We start from the raw sequence: 16,340 nt of genomic DNA on the forward strand, positions 1-16,340 counted from the left end.
TGTATACAGGACAGGTGGATGCTGGGGAGGCGGTGGGATTTTCAAACACTCCATGAGCAGCAGGTTATAGCAGCAAGCAGCAGCAGCGGTGCACGACCACACAGCGGGAGAGAAGCCAGGAATGAGCAGGTAGGCAGATAGGTTTAAATAGCCGCTCTGATCAGGTAGTGCAGTGGTTCCCAAAGTGGGGTCCGGGGACCCCCAGGGGTACTTGAGGGAGTTCCAGGGGGGACCCAGCTAAATGATTATTTGTAACCAAATGGACCCTTATGGGTCTATAACTCAGAGAGTGTACAAATGAAACCAAATGGACCCTAGCGGGTCCATTTGATTCCATTAGTGCATGAGACTAGTCACATGATCAGGTATAGTGCATGAGACTAGTCACATGATCAGGTATAGTGCATGAGACTAGTCACATGATCAGGTATAGTGCATGAGACTAGTCACATGATCAGGTATAGTGCATGAGACTAGTCACATGATCAGGTATAGTGCATGAGACTAGTCACATGATCAGGTTTAGGCGCGCTCACAAGTTGCCTGCCTGAACTAGCTCTGCAGGCTTCGCATCATGTGTGCGTGTCAATGTGGGAGTGGATGCAGTACAGCATGTGAATCCAACCAGGGAGCCGGTATGGACACATGAGGCTAGTATGAACTTGACAAACAACGTATGTTTTGAGAAACGTAGATTTTCCATTCACACCTGTAACTACTGTAACACAGGTGTGTGTGTGTGTGTGTGTGTGTGTGTGTGTGTGTGTGTGTGTGTGTGTGTGTGTGTGCATGCGCGCATGCTTTCTTTTGACTCGCTGACAGGTAGTGAAAGGTCCTGCATAATGCAGCCTGAGGGCACGCACGCACGCACGCACGCACGCACGCACGCACGCACGCACGCACGTACGCACGCACGCACACATGTCTCTAAAGTCAGGGGCACAAAGTCAGGGTGGAATCTTTTTATGATTCCATCGGGGCCCTTAAAGAGAACAAAACAAACAGCTAATAAACTTTAAAGATTATATGAAAAGGCTATTTTTCGAGAGCATTTAATGTATGTATCGTGACATTCACGCTTGGCAGAGAATAGGAACCTTTGAGATTGCCACCTCGGGAAAGTATGCCCGAGTTCAAAGAAGTTAACAACTCACATTAAACTACAATGCCGCCGCCATTTGCTATCGTCAAACTTATCACAGTCATATGCACCAAGTCTCTGTGTGTATGTATGTCTGTATAATCCACGTAACTCGAGAACCGTTCGCCCCGCCAACTTCAAATTTGCTGCACGTGTTCCACACCCCCACAGGGAGTGCAGTGCCCGGTGTCGAGTCGGCCGGACCCACAGTTGTCCAGAACCACCACAAAAGGCCCGGGCTATGGACAAGGGGCCCTGCCCAGGGTCCATACAGTATGGAGCTGGCCTGTTCTGACATCACCACACTCCATATTTGGGCATGCCTGAGACAGAACTCCATAGATAGGAATAAAGGAACACAGAGAGACACATCCAGAAATCTCCATATATGGGCATAAAAGGGACACAGACAGATGGGTGGAACGGGTACTCTGACACGGGTACAACGGGTATTGCATAGCCGGGTGGAGCATGGATCTCCAACTTCCATCGTTACCGACTCAGTGCTCTACAGCCGGGCACCGCTCTAGTGTTTTAAATTTGTTTTGGTAAATTAGTCTGATAACAATAATTTGATTATTGTACATTAGCTCATGATGCGATTGGTTATTTGTTGCAAAGATGTTTGCCTTTAACCCATTCAGGGGGGGAACCCCTTTTGGTGTTTTAAGCATTATGTTATACTTTAGCTGTTGAAAAATAACAGATCTACAAGCTCGTAGTGCGGCACGCTTTTAAAAATTGTGAAATATGGTGCAAATCTTTGAATATATATTATTACCCTGAGGGAGTTCCATGGGGTCCCCAGCTAAATGATAGTTTGGAACCAAATGGACCCTTATGGGTCTGTAACTCTGAGAGTGTACAAATGGAACCAAATGGACCCGTTATTTGGGTAAATTTCTACACTCAGAGTTAAATTAACATTGATTTTACAATATAAATTGGGGTCCCAGAGATAGAAATGCCGTTAAATGGGGGTCAAACTAGGGGTTGGTCCTTGAAATTAAACGGGTTGCATATCTTGTCAAATGGGGGTCCGTGGGTTAATTAGTGTCATTTTGGGGGTCCTTGACATGAAAAAGTTTGGGAACCACTGCTTTAGAAGACATTTGTAGAATCGGTCTTAATTGATGGGTTAATGACTTGCTCCCCCCAGAGTTAGTGTCAAAGTGTACTTGAGCAAGACTCTGAACCCCTAATTGCTCCTGATGTGCTGGTTGGTGCCTTGCATGGTTTCCGCCGCCATCGGTGTATGAATGTGTGTGTGAATGGGTGAATTGATGCACAATCTATGTAAAGCGCCTTGGATAAAGGCGCTATATAAATGCACCATTTACCATTTACAGGTTATGACTCGGTGTGGTGTGACCCAAATGCACAACAAGGAGAGGCAAAGCAGAGTAAAGCCCACCCGGGCGGATCTTTATTCACAAATCTTTATTCACAGAGCTCGGGTCCTGGAAACACTGGAGAGGAGAAGAGAAGGTGAGTCAATGGCAGGTCCACAGAGGAAAGAACAAGGCACAGTAACGGCGTTTAATGACGTTTAATTTGACCTGAGATCAGATTCTAAAAATGTCTTCTACATCCTGACAGTTTTCTGAAAAAGCTATGTTTCTATGTCAGTCGTTCTTCGTTTTTTCAAAAATAGCAGATCTACAAGCTCATATCGCGCCACCGAGTGGCGCGCTATGAGCTTGTAGATCTGCTATTTTTCAATAGCTAAAGCATAACATAATGCTAACACCAAAAGGGGTTCCCACCCAAAATGGGTTAACTGTCTAACTCTAAACACTGAGGGCCTATAAGTCTGGCTGTCTAACTTTACCGACTGGAGAAGAGCTGGCGCCGAGCAGCAGGCATGCAGGCATGGCTCTTGTAGCCTCTGGAGCTGATTGCTGACGCCGAACAGGAGTGGAGATTGGAGCTTCATGGGAAACACCTGTGCTGTGGAGTGCTCTGCGTCCCTCAGGTGGCGCTGACGGGCACAGAACACTCACAGCACATAGATGTGGAGTCCATGGGGAGCGAGACGTAACAGCTGCACAGGGGGATGTGATCGGTGTGTCCCTCTCTCTCTCTCTCTCTCTCTCTCTCATGCCATCTGTTTCTTGGGATGTGTTCGGTGTGTCCCTCTCTCTCTCTCTCTCTCTCTCTCTCTCTCTCTCTCTCTCTCTCTCTCTCTCTCATGCCATCTGTTTCTTGGGATGTGTTCGGTGTCCCCCTCTCTCTCTCTCTCTCTCTCTCTCTCTCTCATGCCATCTGTTTCTTGGGATGTGTTCGGTGTCCCCCTCTCTCTCTCTCTCTCTCTCTCTCTCTCTCTCTCTCATGCCATCTGTTTCTTGGGATGTGATTGGTGTGTGTGTGTCTCTCTCTCTCTCTCTCTCTCTCTCTCTCTCTCTCTCTCTCTCTCATGCCATCTGTTTCTTGGGATGTGATCGGTGTCTCTCTCTCTCTCTCTCTCTCTCTCTCTCTCTCTCTCTCTCTCTCTCTCATGCCATCTGTTTCTTGGGATGAGATCAATGTGTGTCTGTCTCTCTCTCTCTCTCTCTCTCTCTCTCTCTCTCTCTCTGCCATCGGTTTATTGTCATTCCTCAACTGCATTATTCCGTGAAGCTGAAGCAGAAAATAATTAATCTTCAAAAAGGAAAACGACATAAACGACAACAGAGCTAAAGACATCTGCTTAGTAGAGATGGGATTTATGGCTCTTTGAAGGGAGCCGGATCTCTGGGATCCGTTCCTTTCAGAGAGTCGTTCAAAAGACTGGCTCTTTTGAATGATGTTCCCGATGGGTGCGGGGGGGGGGGGGGGGGGGGGAACTCTGTCTGCCCAGTGTCCCCCCAGTACCTCCCCAGGGCCTCCCTAGTGACTCCCCAGTGCCTGCCCAGTGTCCCCCCCAGTGTATCCTGCTTAGGGCGCCAGCTTGCTCATGAACGGCCCTGGTTGAAACCTCCCTGCCCCCCTCCTCCCCTCCTCCTCTAAAAAGGAACGGCTCCCTACTGTGAACCGGATCCCATCGTTCCTTTCAAAGAGCCGTTCAAATGATCCGACTCGTTCACGAACGTCACATCTCTACTGCTTAGTGCCGATACACTATGCATCATGTGCAACTGCATGTGGTTGTCGCAAAGTGGCGACGCCGGCGGGGCCCGTAGTAGTGGACAAGAATGTGTGCCCTGGTGGTCTCACACATCTCGTCCAGTCTGACAATGGGGCCAATGTTGAGATTGGCAAGTCCGTCGGTCAGCCATACAGACTTCTGGCCTGAGGGGACATGTTGTACCCAACGTCTGGTTGAAGGCATAGGTTAATCTCTTTATTTATTAGCCATTGCTTTAGCGTGTGGTTTTGTTCTATTGGAGTGCTGGTCAAGTAACACTCTGTGTGTGCGTTACATGCGTGCGTGCGTGCGTGCGCACACGTGCTGGCACGTGACGTATAGAGCCAACAAAGGACATTTCTAACCAAACGGTCTCACAGCTTGCATATCAACATGGTGTTTATAGATAGAGATATTAGGTCAGGGTTCAATTCAAATCCAAGATGAAAACTTATTTTGGCCGTGTGTATTTTGCCATTGGATTCCTGAATTATTTTTTGCTATTCTTCATTTCTTTATTTTGAAAAGTAACATTTATATATATATATATATTGTATCAACACATCAACATCAACATCAACACTCAAGCAATTAATTCAGTCACGGAAACCTAGGCATTAATGGACAGTTCATGTTTGGTTTTGGTGCACCTGCCGTTGTGATTTTGTGTTCCCTGTTCCTCATGAAAATGCTGCATCTATATTAATTTGCTCTGGCACACTGCAGGGCTGCATGCGGCCGGCCGGCCGTGTCACAGTGCATCACATCCACCCTGCATTATGAGCTTGAAGATTGGTTACTTCTGGCACATGAAGTGACACACGGGCGAGTATAGAGCTGTCTGCTTAACATCTCGGTGTATGGGCTGCACCCAATAAACTACACTGATTGATGTGTGTGGTGGACGGGCACACACACGCACTCACTCACGCACGTATACAGTACGTACGTGGTACATAACGTACACACTAAGTACACTCAAGGGTACTTAAGGCGAGACATGGTAGGTGAATAGGGAAACAAAATTAACTAATAGCTATCACAATGAAACTTCTCCAGTTGATTACTTATATTAAAACTAAGATTTTTTGTATTACAAGTTTTCTGAAATTATATGTTTAAATATGCAAATTAGGCATGATATAATTTGCATACATTTCGGGACGATAAATCTGAAGATCGGATAAAGCCAGGTTCAAAATGATTGTTTCATTTTGTTGACATATTAGAGACAAAGAAAATTACAGAAGGGATTTTAGATATCTCTAATTATCACTCCACAAATCAGAAAATAGTGTCAACAGGCATAAAAAACCCAATTTTCTGCACGTTTTTAGGTATAAAATGTGATGTAAATCAGGCTGTGAATGATATATCAACAAACCCATCTGTAAATATCTGCAGAATATAGTTATGAATAAGACTGGAAAGTTTGGTGTACGTGAGTGCAACTGAAGTGGAGATTCTTTGTCCCAGGTATGAGGAAAACTCATTTTGAGTAAACGGCCTTTAAAGAATTGTATTGTAAAATTCCAAAACGTTTTATTTGAAGCCACTATTTTGAGACAAAATATCTCATCCAAACCTTGGCAACAACATATAATGCCATATATCATTGGAAAGGTCTGGACCTCGAGCTGACTGTGGTTTGGTCCAAATATGGCCACTTCCTTTGTACCAACAACCAATCATGAAAATTGAGAGGGTGGATTTTCACCCAGCAAAACGAGTCATAGGCTAAAATAAACTACTAAAATAAACCTCTAAATCTGTGTTTTGAATGTTTATTTTGCTTTAGTTTGAAAGAAAACATGTTTAGGAAGCAAAATAGCAAAAACAAATCATGATTTCACCTACCATGTCTCGCCTTAAGTGCAAATTTGAGGTCCTTTTTTTTACCTTCCAATTTCCAAACCTACTTCTACTCTATGAGCTAAATGTTTAGCCCACAATTTTGTAACCTATTTCTTTCACCGCAGTGTCAAATATCTGATGTAATCCTGGGCTCTACACTCAGTCCGCCAACCTGGGGAAAGCAACGGACTGACCTCATGCTTCCTTCAATGCATGAGCGTCCGTTTCTTTTCATCTGACGGGGGGGGGGGGGGGGGGGGGGGAGTTTCCCCGGTTGGACGACGTAGCGCGTGGAAGGAACACGTTATTCCAACCAGTTCCTTTCCCCTCCATCAGGCTCCCCCGCTGGCCAGGGGGAGGCAGTATAGAGATCAGGATTACTGCATGTTTTTTGTGAGGGTATACCATTTCTATAGTCTTTGGTATGATCCGGTCAGGAGAATGGAACCCGACCTCCAAAATGGCAGACCGGACGCTCTAAGGCTTCTAGCCTGGCTAATAAGCCAGACTCAAATCACACTGTCGTGTGGTATTTGAGTCTGGAGATGCTGTGTGTATGGATCTTGTTTCCCGGGGGGCGGGTTCGAACATTTTCTCTTTGACGCAATTGGTCAGAGCTACTGTCAGTCAAAGGTCTCAAGCATTGAACGTCACTGTACCAAAGCCCGCCCATATTGCATACTGTGCCCCGATTGGCCACACCGGTTCTCTGGTGTAGGAAATGGGCGTACAATTGAGCCTCTCCAGACTGTAATCCGCCGGCAGGCAATTTTTGTTTGCCAACGGCTGATTCGGTCTGGTTTATTAGCCAGGCTATAAGGCTTCTCTCACACGGTCACAACAGAATGTTGTATAGCTGATGCATGAGACTTGTTTACTGATGCAAGCTCGCAATGCATTTCCAATAGAAGTCACATGGTTTGACACAACATTGTTGTTGTATGAGGGGGAGGGGGCAGTCGAAACACAGCCGAAAGCCGTACAACAAAAATGTTGTGTCAAACCATGTGACTTCCATTGGAAATGCATTGGGGCGGCCATGACACTTACCCTTTGTTTACATCTAGCATCCAACAATGTTGTATGCTAGATGCGAAGGTGTGAGTGAGGCCTATCTGAGCTGCTACCATGAAATGTGCTGCTCGGTTTGTTTTTTGTTTTTTTGGTCTGTGAAGGTTGGCCAATGGCTCAGGCTCCAAAAAGATAAACACAGTCCAAGAATGCCCTTTTCAGACTGTTATTCACCTCCCCCGTGCAGCATGTGTACAGTGCACACTGTACAACAATAACGTATCAAAACAAAAACAATATAATGACTGTCTGAAAAGAATATTCCAAAGGCAGGAAAGATAAACACTTGACAACTAAACCACGACAAAGAACAAACCAAGAGCTCAAGAAACTGTAACAGGCAATATAACCTTCCATAGAAGAAGAGACAAACGAGCACTCACAGTCTAAATAATGCAGTTCAAGGTTCAAGGGTCAAGGTTCTTTATTATTTGTCTCCCGAGGAAGAAATTTGTCTTAGACAAAGGGACCACATGCAAGCGTAGCCCTTATGTCCATGTCGCCGCGGAGCAGCGCCAATACATCTTTCTTGCAACGACCGCCTCCGGTGACAGCAAGAGAAGAGGAGGTTCCGGGTGCACGGCTCACAGCAATTGGCTCCTATAATAGAGGGTATGCGCGTGACATCATCATCAAACCAGGAAGTTATGCAGGAACGCCTACTGAGTGGCAAAAAACTACTTTCTGGCCTTGACAACCCATACATCCACACAGAAAAGTCATATCTGATTGCATTAAACAACATTAAACGATGTTAAACTCACTTTGCCTGTTGCTTTGCCACTCGATTTACCACTCGATGTGCCATTCACTTTAAGCATGCGCATACTCTCTATAACATGGGGTTGTGGGCTTATATGATATTGTGAAGTGATTTGTAAAGATGCCTAGCAAAGCCCCTTTTCCAGACGGCCCGTTTTTAGTGTCGCACCCACCAGGTCCCCTCTATGAAACTGTTACAAGGAAGACTCGACTGCCGAAACGCGCCCGTGTTTTGTCTGTTTGTCCGTGCTGCACAATGAAATAAATGTACACCAGAAGGACTTAGGAGTGCTGGCCATTTCTCTATTACAATATAACCTTCCACTAAGGCAGTGGTTTTCAACACTTTTCAGATCAAAGCCCATTATTTATTCAGCATTTGAGCCACGGAACAGTGATGACATTTAGCCTCTCAGACCCCAAAACGTTGTTATCGTCGGATAAGATTTGGTCAACAATTCCATGCTGTATTGAAGTGGTACCATAGGAGTCTTTAACCTGACTCCGCCAGATGGGGCAGCAGAGAGTACACTGGGTTCCCCCCTCCTGCTCCCATCTGGGAACTCTCAAAACGACCTGGCCAACTCTCAAAACGGCCTGGCCAATCAGCAGCAGCTATCCCGCCTCTAGCTGCTGCTGATTGGCCAGGCCGTTTTGTGGCCGGGCATCAAGTCTGCCTGAGAGTTCCCAGATGGGAGCAGGAGGGGGGAACCCAGTGTACTCTCTGCTGCCCCATCTGGCGGAGTCAGGTTAAGGAGTCTTAGGAGACAGGCAAACATTGCTCAAAATAACTTCTACATTCTCTAATTGTGCAGACAATAAGGGTCCATTTGGTTTAATTTTACACTCTCAAGTCGAGTTAAAGATCTATACAGATCCCGTCCATTTGGTTACCAACTCTCCATCATTTAGCTGGGGACCACCTGGAACCCCCCCAAGGACCACTGGTGGTCCCCGGACCACTGGTTGAGAACCACTGTATTATAAGGCCTATGTCCATTCAGGCCTGACGTCGAAATTAAAAAAAATGTTTTCTAAATCATGACAATTTTCGGAAAGATTTGAGGCACATTTTAACGATTTTTCAAAAATAGCAGACCTCATAGCGCGCCACTCGGTGGCACGCTATGAGCTTGTAGATCTGCTATTTTTCAATAGCTAAAGTTTAACGTAACGCTTAAAACACCAAAAGGGGTTCCCGCCCAGAATTGTCCCAAGCCAAACGTTGTTTTATTGTGCCTGCAGCCTAGGGAAGACAAACCAAGCCCACAATGATTAGTACATTTGTCTCAATTAACTCAAATGAAGGTAAACGACTTGATCCACAAACAATTTTCAGTCCATATTCCAGGCGCCAAATCGCTCACAAGATTAAAAATTTGAAAAAATGCAAGATAAACAGGAACAAACACACCTCCTCATCCGAGTCTACAGCACTTGGCACCTTCCCAAATCAACATGATGATTGCCAAGCCGTGCAGACTGCACAGGAGACAGGTCGCATTTCTGAGCCGATAATCCAATATTTGACCAAATTAAGTTAATAGGAGAGGAGACCAATGTTACCAACTGCAAAAGCAAATACACAAAATAAAATAAAAGCATTCAACATTATGCTGGAACATGGCACACACACGCAAGCACGCACGCACGCACGCACGCATGCACGCACGCACACACACAAAGACACACACTTTCACAGTTATTTCTAGTTTGTTTTTACTTTAATATAATTTGATTTGAATTGATTTGATTTGATTTTGTTAATTGTTAATTATCTTCCGACAATGACCACCTATAGGCAGATAGTATCCCTTACATGTTTTGCATTGGTCTAGGGCGGGGTAGGTTGTGCCTATAGGGTTGTCTCAATGCGATCATGTGATCAGAAATTGGGGCTGATCATGTCATACAAAATTGATCGGAATCGGATCGGGAGCAAAAAAGCGTGATCGGGACATCCCTAGTAGGCCTACCAATAATATATCCATATCATGATATTTTTACTGGATATTGTCTGTGATTTTGGATATTGTACTATTGTAATATGGCATAAGACTATCCCTAGGTTGTACCCATTCTTACATTTGACTCGATTACTTTCTTTAATTGAGACAAAAATGCAAAGTTAATAACTCGGATCTGTCTGTCAACTATGGGTGGTGTTTGTTTGATCCGCTGTAAGGATCAATACGGTTTCTATAGGGAGCGCAAAGAGTGACTTTTAGACTCTTATAGCTTTACAGTCTCTAACAGCGCTATGTTACCCATTATGTATTCATGTTTGTTGTTTGTTTTTCATTGACAACATTAAAGAGAGCCTACGTACGGTACCGCTCACCACCAGGCAGAGAGCATTAAACCATTTAGGCCTGACGTCGAAATAAATAAATAAAAGTCTTCTGAAAGAATATATATTCAAAGATTTGTGCCGCATTTTCACGATTTTTCAAAAATAGCAGACCTACATGTACAAGCTCGTAAGCTTGTAGATCTGCTATTTTTCAATAGTTAAAACACCAAAAGGGGTTCCCGTACAGAATGGCTTAAGCTGCTGCGGAATAGAACAGATCACACACCAAACGTTATAAGATCTTTTGCATACTTGGTTTTATTGGTGGTCTAGCTTGTTGAGTCTTTGGTCTGACTGAGTCAGAGCTTCATCCAGTCCATGCAGCTCTGATAGAAGTCTGCATGCGCAGATCTAATTGTGCAGAAATATTTTCATCTATTTTAACCAGATTTTCTCCCCGGCTCCTCGCAATTGGGGTAAACAATTGACAAAGAAAGCTAGGACGAAGGCGAGGATTCCAGGCGGTAGCAGTCATAAGAGCATGATTTGAGCTAAATTCCCCCTAAACCCATAAGAAATTTGACAAAGGTGACTCTCCCATGACATTAATTAAAACACACGCACGCACGCACACACACACGCACGCACACGCACATAATACAACTTGTTACAATGTCTGGGCTTGTAGCCTGATGTGAGTGTTTGTCTGTTCCCTCTGACAAAGTGTTGGCAGCTAGGCACACACACGCACACACACACACGTGCACACGCACACGCAGGCACGTGCACACACACACACACACACACACACACGCACACGCACACGCACACACACGCACACGCACAGACACACAGCTGTTGCATGTCACCCACATTCTGTGGCCGGCGTGGTTCGGGACCAATCAGTGTCACACTATTCTTAAACTAAATGTCATGTTCTGTTATGAAGCAGAAAAGGTTCCATGTCTGTCCACATCTCAATATAGCACAGAGCACATTTGTTTTGGGGACTTTTGGCCTGGGTTGGAACTCTTCCATAACAGGGGCATTGTTCCTATTATAGCACTCTCTTCATTCCTCCCAAATTATTATCATTATTATTATTAGTAGTAGTAGTAGTATTATTAGAATTATTAGTAGTATTAGTATTATTATTATTATTAGTATTATTATTATTTGGGGGAGACAACACACTTTAGAAAGACATCATGATACCTGACTTTTTTTATTGTGTTTTTTTCCCATTAAAATACAAGACATACAAAGACACAAAAGGAACAGTACAAAACATAAAATAAGGACAACATCATTTTTATTCAGTTTTCGCCAGGTTTTCTTCGCTGGCCAACTGAAATTGGAATGCGACGGACAGCCTTTCTCTTTAGCGGTAATACATTTCTCCTGTGGCAGGTGTCTTAATTATGGTTCGCAGGAGGTATGTGATTTTATAGGAAATGTGGATGCTTGCAAGAGAGAGAGAGCGAGAGAGAGAGAGGGAGAGAGAGAGCATGAACATCATAGAGAATATTCCAAAACAATTTGAATGAAAGCATCTGCAGTAACAAGAGATAATTGGGTATATGTGCATGTTCATGTGCATGGTCATGTGCGTGTGTACGCGTGTGTTTGTGTGTGTTTGTGTGTGTGTGTGTGTGTTTGCGCGCGTGTGTGTGTGTGTGTGTGTGTGCGTGTGAGTTGTGTGTTGGAGAAGATTATAACCAATGAATTATTACGACAGGATTCGTCAGCAACTCCACACATGTAGCAAAACCACAGCCGTGCATAGAAACACTGTGATACACATTCTTCAGTGCACGTTATGGCTCAAGCGCAAGCACACACACACACACACACACACACACACACACACACACACACACACACACACACACACACACACACACACACACACACACACACACACACACACACACGTTTTTAACTCAAATCTTTGCTTCTGGAGGGTCCCTGGAACAACATATCTTCAGATGGGGGGTCTCGGAGGCCAATTACACACACACACACACACACACACACACACACACACACACACACACACACACACACACACACACACACACACACACACACACACACACACACACACACACACGTTTGAGAATCACTGCCAACTCGAGCCTTAACCCCGAACCACTGACCTAATCATATTCCTTTCAGTATAAAAATTCCAATCGGGGACAGCAATTTTTGTGATATATAGGCCACATGTAATGACAGTTTTGTCCCCAAATATGGCTATAGAGGTCAGGAACACACACACATGCACTCAGGCAGCATTAGATCATAATTTTCTTGGTGTGTGTGTGTGTGCGTGCGTGCACGTGTTGGATATATAGGCCAGTGGTTCCCAAACGTTTTGGTGTCAAAGACCCCCAAATCGACATTTATTAGGCCACGGACCCCCCATTTGAAAACACATGCCATGTGACCCCGATAAGGGAGGGTTTTTACGGCTCTAGCAGTGATTCCGAAACATGTTAATTTCATGGACCCCCAGTTTCACACGCATTATGCTACAGACCCCTGATTTAATGGCATTTATATCTCTGGGACCCCCAATTTATATTGTAAAACCACTGTTAATTTAACTCTGAGAGTGTACAAATGGAACCAAATGGACCCGTCAGGGTCCATTTGGTTCCATTTGTACACTCTCAGAGTTACAGACCCATAAGGGTCCATTTGGTTTGCAAATTATCATTTAGCTGGGGACCCCCTGGAACTCCCTCAAGTACCCCTGGGGGTCCCCGGACCCCACTTTTGGAACCACTGATATAGGCTACCATCTCTGACGGAAAATGCATAATTCTTATGTTCTTGCCAGTTAGATTTCCCTCAGTTCTGTGTACCCTACACAACATTTCTATTCCCTTTTGTACATACATTATCTTGTTTTGATTGCATCGTTATCCACTTTTGCTTTGGCAACGTAACAAACGCATATGTTCCCCCCATACCAATAAAGCACTTTGAATTGGATGTAATTGAATAGTGGGTGTGTGTGTGTGTGGCGCTCGCACGTGTGCATGCATGTGTGTTACATATGGTAGGCAGGGTCGGATTAACCCCCACAAGGGCCCCTGGGCCGGTACGTTTCTGGGGGCCCCTTATAGCGCGCGTGCGTGCAAACTTTTAGTTTTTTTTGTGTTTTTATCATCTTTTTGAACTAAATTTAACAAAATCAACAGCCAATGAAGGGCCTCAAACCTAGTAACGTGCGGTCCAATTTCCCCGAAGGGCCCCTGAGAGCCAAGGGCCACGGCCCAGGGGCTAATTTGTATGGTATGGTAGGGCATGATGCATCTGGAAGACATCACGGGGGGAGATCTTCGACATGAACACGGTCGACTGCGTCAGCTTGGCGGTTATACAGCCTTGCTTTAATCAGCGGGCACATCGGTGTTGCGTTTCTCCGTTTTAATTGATTGGAATCTAGAGGAGCTTTGGAGTCGGTATTATTAGCTCACTTCAATCCTCCGGGAGGAAGTGACCCCTGTAGGAGTTTAGGTAACGCTATACACCCCCTGACGTCCAAACTCTCTCTGTGCGTGTGCGCGTGCGTGCGTGCGTGGGTGCGTGCGTGCGCAGTGCTGAATCAACCCCTGCAAGGGCCCTGGAGCTACACCAAATCAAAAGGCCACATGCACGCGCAATTCACGCACATGCACAGCACATGCATGTGATTCGTGTGCACGTAACACAATCAAGAACGACACTTTTTTGCGTCCAGTGAATGAACGAGTGTGTGTTCAGTGCGCCGCCAGCACTTTCAGCGCTGCTCCCATAGAGTTATAAGGCTGCTCCCCGACACTGGATCTGAATTTGAGTCTCCTCCCACCGAGTGGTTAAACTGTTGGACGACCAAAAACACTAGATGGGGTACCTGTGTTGCATTACATTTTTTGAGTAAGCAACAGCTGCACCTATTTGAAATAATAGTCTCGCACATGGCCCTGCAAGCTGGGGGCCCTGGAGCTTAAGCTCCACTAAGGCCTGCTTTACACTGGCAGCTACATCTAGCCTGAATCAGATCTGTGTCACTTCAAGATATAAATCCGATTTGCTTAAATAAGTCTAAATGCAGACAGGTCACATGGAATCCGATTTTTTCAAATGTGACTTGAGTCACATCCAGAGGTGGTTTCAAATCCGATTTATATCCGATCTGAGTTGATCTGGCTCAGTCTGAATGCAACGACCACATGAAGTGACCTGAGCTGAGTCACATATCAAACTGTCCGACCCGAGCGCTACTGACGTGACTTCATTACAGAGCGCGAGTAGTATTTTAATTTAAGTATTAAACAAGAGACAGAGAAAAACAACCAAACGAGAGCAAAAGAAAACAAGTGACAGGACAGAAAAGAGAGGAAAACAATAGTGCAACACACGTTTGTTTTATAGGAATAATGTCTCTTCATTATGTCAGCACTAGGCTACTGCGGAGCCGTAGTGTACCAAAGTCCTGACGTCGCTTGCTCATCCCCTAGTCCAGGGTCACAGAAGTTTCATTTTTAATAGTCTCATATAAGCATTGTGGTTCAAAAATAAATAAACTGTCAAAGAATATTGTCGGGGAGGTGTCTCTGTATCGTTACAACAGTCATCTCATATTTGAAGTCTATTTCTAGCGAAAATGTTAATAATTCGGCGGCAGTAACATTTGCGTTTTCTCTCAGTCAGTTGATTCTTTATATCCATGTGAGTCAAACCGCTGTGATCATTTGTTTATTTTTGGAACACAGTTCTTATTTGAAGCGATATGAAGAAGTTATTGGAATTCCGAAGGGGGGAGGCAGTTAAATGCAAACCGGGTAGGATGTGAAATGACGCTCCTCCTGTCGTATCACTGGAGAAAAGGCGCACTGGAGGATGCCTCCGTACAATATTCTAAACTTCTCAAAATGTAGGCTACAGAAACAAGGCCGTTTATTAGGATATTTCTCGCGGAATGGTAGAGAAGTAGAGAACAGCTACACGCGGTCCTATCTGCAATGTGAGATTGTTGTTGGTTAAAATAGAAAGGAGAGCTCGTAGTCCTGATGCCAAAAAGACAAGTGACAACTTTAAATATGCTATTAAATATCTAATACTGTAAGTTTACGGTTTACATCAATCAGCCTCCAAACCCATGGCTTCTTCCAATGCGTAACGTGCGTCGGGTCGGCTACCCCGCCCGTACCCCCCAAAAAACAGACATACAAGCTGTCGACACGCCGTTTCATGGCGTGTTGATAGCTTGCAGATCTGTTCTTTTGGACAACATAATCAATGATGCACGGCGCGATGGAATATAGGCTACAAGCCTACAACTAAACATGTTTGTGACCAAATAAGCCTGTAGCCAGGTAGCCTACTGTAACATTACGTGGACATGGTGGACAACATATGGAACTTGATGTTAATGCAGTGAACATTAATTACGTAGGCCTAGTGTTTAATAACGAGGCCGCAGCAGCCGCAGCGCACATGATCCATGAAACCCGATGTTTCAAAAACCTTCCCTCTTCCCTTCCCGCTAATGTACAGCTAAACATATGTGTTTACTTCCGCCGTTTTAATATTTAAATGTTATGATGAAAGGCATCACTTTGTGTGCCTCGCCACTGTGGAATGAAATCAGCTGAGATCCACGCAGCTGAGGTTCATTTGTGCAATTGTAGGCCTACTGCGGGGGGGGGGGTGTTCTTTTTTTTATTTCATTCATTAATGTCGGTCCAAAAAAAATACAGTAGGCATAATGACTCGTGTGTGTGTGTGTGTGTGTGTGAGAGTGATATTGATCAACGGGCTGACGGCATTGCAAACCGGAAAAAAACTACTCGGTTACCACGGTAACCAAAGCAGATATGTCGATACAGGGCGGCTTTGCGTTGAGTTGTTAAAATCAGTCTGAATGCACAGATCGGATCTGGTCACTTGCAAACGGTAGTGTGAATGAAAAAATCGGATTTGAATCGGATCTGACTTTATGTGACTGCAGTCTAAAACCGGCCTAAATTCCATTGTTAATCCTGGCCTGCCCCTAAACCCAACTCTCTTCAGGCTATACATTGATCACACAAGGGCCAGGCCCTGTAGCTCTCCCTCAG

Source organism: Electrona antarctica (genome assembly GCF_951216825.1).
Source record: "Electrona antarctica genome assembly, chromosome: 20".
Taxonomy (NCBI): Eukaryota; Metazoa; Chordata; class Actinopteri; order Myctophiformes; family Myctophidae; genus Electrona; species Electrona antarctica.